Raw genomic sequence first — 7,951 nt, forward strand, 5'->3', positions numbered from 1 at the left:
CTAATTCTTCGCGACTAACAGGACTATTTAGAGCATTTATCTGGTCCTGGTTTAACTTTGGTATATGGTATTTATCTAAAAAAGTGTCCATTTCTTTTACATTTTCCAATTTTGTGGCATACAGGCTTTTGTAGTAAGATCTAATGATTCTCTGAATTTCCTCTGTGTCTGTGGTTATGTCCCCCTTTTCATTTCTGATCTTATTAATTTGCGTGTTCTCCCTCTGCCGTTTGATTATTTTGGCTAAGGGTTTGTCAATGTTGTTGATTTTCTCCAAGAACCAGCTTTTTGTTTCATTGATTCTTTGGATTGTTTTCTGTGTTTCTATTTTGTTGATTTCTGCCCTCAGTTTGATTATTTCCAGCCTTCTACTTCTCCTAGGTGAGTCTGCTTCTTTTTTTTCCAGAGCTTTCAGGTGTGCTGTTAAGTCACCAATGAGTGCTTTCTCCGTTTTCTTTAAGTGGGCACTTAGTGCTATGAACTTTCCTCTTAGCACTGCTTTCATTGTGTCCCATAGGTTCGAGTATGTTGTGTCTTTGTTTTCATTAAATTCAAGAAAGACTTTAATTTCCTTCTTTATTTCTTCCTTGACCCAGGTGTGGGTCAGTAGTTGACTGTTCAGTTTCCATGAGTTTGTGGGCTTTCTGGGGGTAGCATTGTTATTGAATTCTAATTTTAATCCATGGTGATCCGATAAGACACAGGTGGTTACTAATATTTTTTTGTAACTGTGGAAGTTTGCTTTGTTACCAAGTATATGGTCAATTTTCGAAAAGGTTCCATGAGCCGCAGAGAAGAAGGTATATTCTTTCCTATTTGGGTGGAATGTTCTATAGATGTCTGTTAAGTCCATTTGGTTCATTACCTCCATTAAGTCTTTCAATTCTCTGTTAGGTTTCTGTCTGATTGACCTGTCCATTGGTGAGAGAGGAGTGTTGAAGTCTCCAACTATTAGTGTGTGTGGTTTGATGGCTGCCTTGAGTTCTAGAAGTGTTTCTTTTACATAAGTGGGAGCTTTTATATTAGGGGCATAGATATTCAGGATTGAGACTTCATTCTGATGGATTTTTCCCGTTATGAGTATAAAGTGTCCCTTTCCATCTCTTCTGATTGATTTTAGTTTAAAGTCAACTTTGTTGGAAATTAGTATGGCCACACACGCTTGTTTCTTAGGGCCATTTGCTTGATAAACCTTTTCCCAACCCTTTACTCTGAGTAGGTGTCTGTCTTTGTGGTTGAGGTGTGTTTCTTGTAAACAGCAAAATGTTGGATTCTGTTTTCGTATCCAGTCTCTTAGCCTGTGCCTTTTTATAGGTGAATTGAGTCCATTGATATTAAGTGATATTAATGACCAGTGGTTGTTAACTTCAGTCATTTTTAGTAGTAGAGTTTGTGTGTTTCCCTTCTTCTAGTTGTGCTGGTGAAGGGTCGCTAGATGCCTGAGTTATTGTGGGCGTTGTTGGACTCCTTGGTTTGTGATTTTCCTTCTATTACTTTCTGCAAGGCTGGATTTGTGGCTGCGTATTGTTTAAATCTGTTTTTGTCCTGGAATATCTTATTTTCTCCATCAATGGTGAATGCAAGCTTTGCTGGGTATAATAGTCTAGGCTTGCATCCATGTTCCCTTAGTGTCTGTAGCGCATCTATCCAAGCTCTTCTGGCTTTCATGGTTTCCATTGAGAAATCAGGTGTAATTCTGATAGGTTTCCCTTTATATGTTACTTGACCTTTTTCCTTTGCAGCTCTTAATATCTGTTCTTTATTCAGTATGTTTTGTGTTTTGATTATTATATGGCGTGGGGATGTTTTCTTTTGATCCAGTCTATTTGGTGTTCTGTAGGCTTCTTGTACCTTCATAGGAACATCCTTCTTTAGGTTGGGGAAGTTTTCTTCTATAATTTTGTTGAATATGTTTTCTGGGCCTTTGAGTTGTACTTCTTCTCCTTCTTCTACCCCAATTATTCTTAGGTTTGGTCTTTTCATGGTGTCCCATATTTCCTGAATGTTTTGTGTTAAGAATTTGTTAGATTTGTTTAGTTCTTTAATCTGTGAGTTTATTTCCTCTATTGTATCTTCAGAGTCCGAGATTCTTTCTTCCATCTCTTGTAAAAATATGGAACGCTTCACGAATTTGCGTGTCATCCTTGCGCAGGGGCCATGCTAATCTTCTCTGTATCGTTCCAATTTTAGTATATGTGCTGCCGAAGCGAGCACAAGTTTTGTTATTTTTGTGGTATTATTGAAGAGGTGGTCTTTTCAGAGATGATAGGAGAATTTTGAGTTCATGGATTCTCTAATATTTCTGAGGCAGTATAGAAAGAGAGAAAAAAGAAAGAGATCAGCCTCTTCTCAGCAGATACTGTTGTTTATTTCAATCTGCAGGGAATGACATTTTCCCATGGGAAAAGGGGATCTGTGAAAAAGGTGGTTTTTGGAAAAGATGAGAATTTAATTTCAGATTCAGGAACCTGCATACTACTCCCTACTTTTTGGGTTATTTCTTCATATGAAATTTTTTTTATCTTTAGAAATTGCCTTTTTCTGAGTTATGCAAGGGCAATGAGGGAGAAGGGGCTGGAGTTTTAACAGAGTCAGGGGATTTTAGCAAACCTTCGGAAGACCAAAAGTTCCTTGATTTAATGTAAGCATTAGTACTTATGTACTGATCCAGGGTTACCTGACTATAGTCGAAGGGAATGTCATCTGGGCACACATCAGAAGAACCACAGGAAGACTGAGGCCATGACAAGGTTATTGCAAGCAATCAGAATTTTTATGCCCTTATCAGAAACAGACTATAATGGCAGTTACCAGGAAGAGTACAATTGTAGTTGTCAGGATACAATGACATTTGCAAGCTATATAGGGTTAATGTCTAAGACCAATTGTTCTGCCAAGCTTCCATATGCTTCTCTGTCTTTTAGCAAATGCAGAGGTATGTAGGTGGCCTGAATGATCTACTGCCTAAGGGAGTGCTTCAGTTTCTCAGGAATTGAAGGGCACACAATGCCCCAGTAGCCATATACTCCAAACTGAAAAAAATCTATGACACCTGTCTCTCAAGTCAGCTAGACCAACCCAATTCCATGATTTCCCACAGAATTTTTTTATTTTTTATTCTTCCCCTTTTTATTTTTTTAATTTTAGAGTATACCAGTAAATTTTCAAAACAGACATGGGTAGTAAATCTATGTCAATGTTTAAATGCTTCCCAGCATAACCAACAAAAACATTTTTGGACACATGCCTCTGGGCTACAGTTTATGAGTCCAATTAGAGGCAGACCAAAAACAATAACTAAAAATATGCTATGAATTTCACAGCAGTGGAGGAGGGTAAGTAATTTATCTACCTTTGAATGGTAAATAGTTAATGTTTCAGCATGCAAGGACTGAACATCATTGCTTAAACTGTCATGTGACCACCTTTGCCAAGGAACTATGTGATCAGCAGTAACAAATGACTTCAACAGAGACAGTATAGCAAGAAACAGCAATTCAGTAGTCACGCCCTTCCCCTGAGAATTTACCTACTCTTTCCACCCAGTTACTAGTTTCTTCATTCAAGTCATTGTTGATAAAGAAATTCTGTTCTTCATGGTTTCATGATTCCATTACCCCATTTACTTTCTTTGTTTCAGGGGTAGGCTCTGTAGACATTTTAGTTATCCTTCATTTATCTTCTACAGGTCAAAGTCAGTCTTTAAGGTATCTGCATATATTTTTCAGTACCCTAAAAAACACTGAGATAGCCTTAGCTCCAGTGAGTTATTGAATGCAAGCCATTCCAATGACCTGTCAGATCATCTCTCCAAAGGACCATGACCCTGAATTGCTTTTGGAGGAACTAAAAATCTTCTGTTAGTGTTTAGGCATCTATACTGGCCTGACCTTGGGGTATATGTCCTCAGCTGTTCACCCTTCCTGCTTCCCATCTCCCTCTCTTTCTGTCTGTCTCTTTCTCTTCTCTCTTCTCTTCTGCTCTTCTTGTCCCCAGATGCTAGTCTCCCCTCTCCCCTTCCTCCCTTTTCCATTTACTTTCCCCCAATAAAAAAACCTTCACTTGAGCTCTGTTGCATGGCATCCTTCTCTCATGTACTGCTTTTTCTAAATTACAGCATTGTAGCAGTATGGCTGTCCTTGCCCAATTAAAAAATGTATAAAAAATAAAAGTTAAAATAATATGGGGAATAGCCATACTACTTATATTCTCCTTTATTTTTAAATCATGTTTAAGTAGTCCATTAGTTCTTTCCAGAAAAGATTGGTGCTGAGGGTTAAATGGAGAGCCTGTGATGTGGGGTAGAGCACTTTTTGGGCAAAATTCCTGAAAAAGCTCAGCAGTACATACAGGAGCATTGTCAGTTTTTAATATTTATAAGGAAACTAAAATAGCAAAGGGCTCTGAGTAAAAAACTGATCATATCCTTAACTGCTTCTCCTGATAGGAGAAGAGCAAAAAAAATGATTAAAGAATAAGTGTGTACAAGCTCATGAGCATATTTTTACCTCCCCAAATTGGGACATGAGTGACATCCATGTTACAAATATTATTTGACAGTAATCCTCTAGGAGTTATAACCTAGGAGGGTAGAGACTTGATATTAACTCTTGCAATAAAGGCATTTCTTAACTATCAATGGAGCCTACTCTTTAGTTAGTGAAAAAATTTTGTTTTTAAAAACACTGGAAAATTTTGATGAAAGCATGCTTGAGATTTTCATGCTTCCTTTAGGTTCATGGTTCCAAAGAAAAGAGATGGTGTTAAAAGGGAATTTGCTATTACATTTCTCTCAGACAAAGGCCCTGGAAGATTAGGATGTGACTTAATATGTGAAAAACAAGCTGGTTTTCCCATGTCTGCAATTTCTGCTAAACTGATTGTAATAAATTATGAATACAAGTGCCCAATGAAGCGATCTGCACTGTTTCTCGATGCCGAACAGCCAGCACTGCATACTGTGAGTTACAGTATAACTTTAAAGGTTGATGACAGAGTTGTAATTCCATTGATTGCATACAAGCACCTAGGTGAGTAAAGATCAGTAAGGCATCTCTAGAAACTAGGGCACCCTTACCATGTTTAGTGGTGCTACAAATACTGCTTATGCAGAGGGTATCAGCTAAAGGTTGGTACTTATAGAAAAGAGATTCACTTTTGTAGCTCATATTTTTTCTTATTGTATGACTGCCAATAATTGAGGCACTGTATGTATTTAGAGAGCTGCAAAATAACAAGAATTAACAACTACAGGTAATTAAAATCTCTTAATATCAGTGGAATCAATTCACCTAAAAAGACACAGGCTAAGGGAATGGATACAAAACAGGATAAAGTCTTCTGTTATATACAAGAAACACACCTCAACCTCAAAGATATACACTACTTCAGAATAAAGGGTTGTGATAAGGTTTTCCAATCAAATGGACCTAAGAAACAAGCGGGTGTAGCTATTCCAATATCTAACAAAAGTGATTTCAAACTAAAATCCATCAGAAGAGGTAGAGAAGGACACTTTGTACTCATAACAGGAACAATTCATTAAGATGAAGTCTCAATCCTGAACATCTATACCCCAAATATAAGAGTACCCACATATGTAAAAAACACTAAAAATTAAATCGCATATCAAACCCCACACACTAATAGTAGGAGATTTCAACACTCCTCCCTCACCAATGGACAGGTCAACCAGACAGAAACTTAACAGAGAAATAAGAGAACTAACAGATGTCAAGAATCAGATGACTTAACAGACATCTATAGAACATTCATTCTAACATAAAAGAATATATCTTCTTCTCAGCACCTCATGAAACCTTCTTTAAAATTGATCACATTCTCAGTAACAAAGCAAACATCCACAGATACAAAAATTTGTAGTAATCACCTGTATTGTATCATATCACCATGGAGTAAAGTTAAAATTCAACAGTAATACTACCCCCAGAAAGACTACAAACTCATGGAAACTGAACAGTCAACTAATAAACCAACCCTGGGTCAAGGAAGAAATAAAGAAAGAAATTAAAGTCTTCCTTGAATTCAACAAAAATGAAGGCAAAACATGCACAAACCTATGGGACACTATGAAAGCAGTGCTAAGAAGAAAGTTCACAGCACTAAGTGCCCACATAAAGAAAACAGAGAAAGATCACATTAGCAACTTTAGAGCATACCTGAAAGCTCTAGAAAAAGGAAGCAGACTCACCCAGGAGAAGTAGAAGACTGGAAATAATCAATCTAAGGGCTGAAATCAACAAAATAGAAACACAGAAAGTATAAAAAAATCAATGAAACAAAGAGCTTGTTCTTTGAGAAAACAAGATTGACAAACCCTTATCCACACTAATCAAAAGGCAGTGAGAGAGAACACCCAAATTAACAAAGTCAGAAATGAAAAGGGAGATGTCACAACAGACACTGAGGAAATTCAGAGAATCATTAGGTTTTACTAAAAAAGTCTGCACTCCACAAAATTGGAAAATGTAAAAGAAATGGACATTTTTTTAGATAGATACCATAAACAAAAATTAAATCAAGACCAGGTGAACAATTTAAATAGACCTATAAGTTGTGAGGAAACAAAAGATGTCATCAAAATCTCCCAACCAGAAAAGACCAGGGCCAGATGGTTTTAGTGCAGAATTCTACCAGGGCTTTCAAGAAGAGCTAATCCCTATACTCCTCAAAGTGTTCCACATAATAGAAACAGAAGGGTCATTGCCAAACTCTTTTTATGAAGCTACAGTTACCCTGGTACCAACACCACACAAAGATTCAACCAAAAAAGAGAACTACAGACCAATCTCACTCATAAACATTGATGCAAAAATTCTCAATAAAATACTGACAAACCAAATCCAAGAACACATAAAAAATCATTCATTATGATAAGTAGGCTTCATCCCAGAGATGCAGGGCTGGTTCAACATACAAAAATCTACCAATGTAATCCATCATATAAATAAACTGAAAGAAAAAAACCCATATGATCTTCTCATTAGATGCCAAAAAAGCATTTGAGAAAATTCAACACCCCTTTATGATAAAGGTCTTGGAAAGATTAGGGATACAAGGTTTATACCTAAATATAATAAAAGCTATTTACAGCAAGCCGACAGCTAACATCAAATTAAATGGAGAGAAACTCAAAGCCATTCCACTAAAATCAGGAACAAGACAAGGCTGTCCACTCTCTCCATGTCTCTTCAATATAGTGCTTGAAATTCTATGTAGGAAGAGGTCTCCTGTGCCCAAATGTTGTAGAGTACTTCCCAGTTTCTCTTCTATCAAGTTCAGTGTGTTCAGATTTATATTGAGGTCTTTAATCCATTTGGACTTGAGTTTTGTGCATGGAGATAGATATGGATCTATTTTCATTCTTCTGCAGGTTGACATCCAGTTATGCCAGCATCATTTGGTGAAGATGCTTTCTTCCATTATATACTTTTAGCTCCTTTGTCAAAAATCAGGTGTTCATTGGTTTGTGGGTTAAGATCTGGGTATTATATTCGATTCCATTGGTCATGTATGCCTCCATTGTGCCAATACCAAGCTGTTTTCATTACTGTAGCTCTGTAATAGAGTTTGAAGTCAGGGATGGTAATACCTCCAGAAGTACCTTTATTGTATAAGAATGTTCTGGCTATCCTGGGTTTCTTGTTTTTCCATATAAAGTTGATTATTGTTCTCTCAAAGTCTGTGAAGAGTTTTGTTGGGATTTTGATGGGGACTGTATTGACTCTATAGATTGCTTTTTGTAGAATTGGCATTTTTACTATGTTGATCCTCCCAATCCAAGAGCAAGGGAGATCCTTCCATTTTCTGGTATCCTCTTGAATTTCTTTCTTCAAAGACTTAAAGTTCATGTCAAATAGATCTTTCCCTTCCTTGGTTAGAGTTATCCCAAGATATTTTATGTTATTTGTGGCTATTGTGATGATGTTTC

General features: G+C 36.9%; 1 non-coding gene across 1 annotated transcript; it reads right to left on the reverse strand.

Annotated features, from left to right (window-relative positions):
• Positions 1 to 2,107: 2,107 nt before the first annotated feature.
• LOC119822112 lies at positions 2,108 to 2,214 on the reverse strand. Its single transcript, XR_005286704.1, has one exon. It is a non-coding gene; the product is annotated as a U6 spliceosomal RNA (small nuclear RNA).
• Between the last annotated feature and the right edge of the window lie 5,737 nt (positions 2,215 to 7,951).

Source organism: Arvicola amphibius, chromosome 8, assembly GCF_903992535.2.
Source record: "Arvicola amphibius chromosome 8, mArvAmp1.2, whole genome shotgun sequence".
Taxonomy (NCBI): domain Eukaryota; kingdom Metazoa; phylum Chordata; class Mammalia; order Rodentia; family Cricetidae; genus Arvicola; species Arvicola amphibius.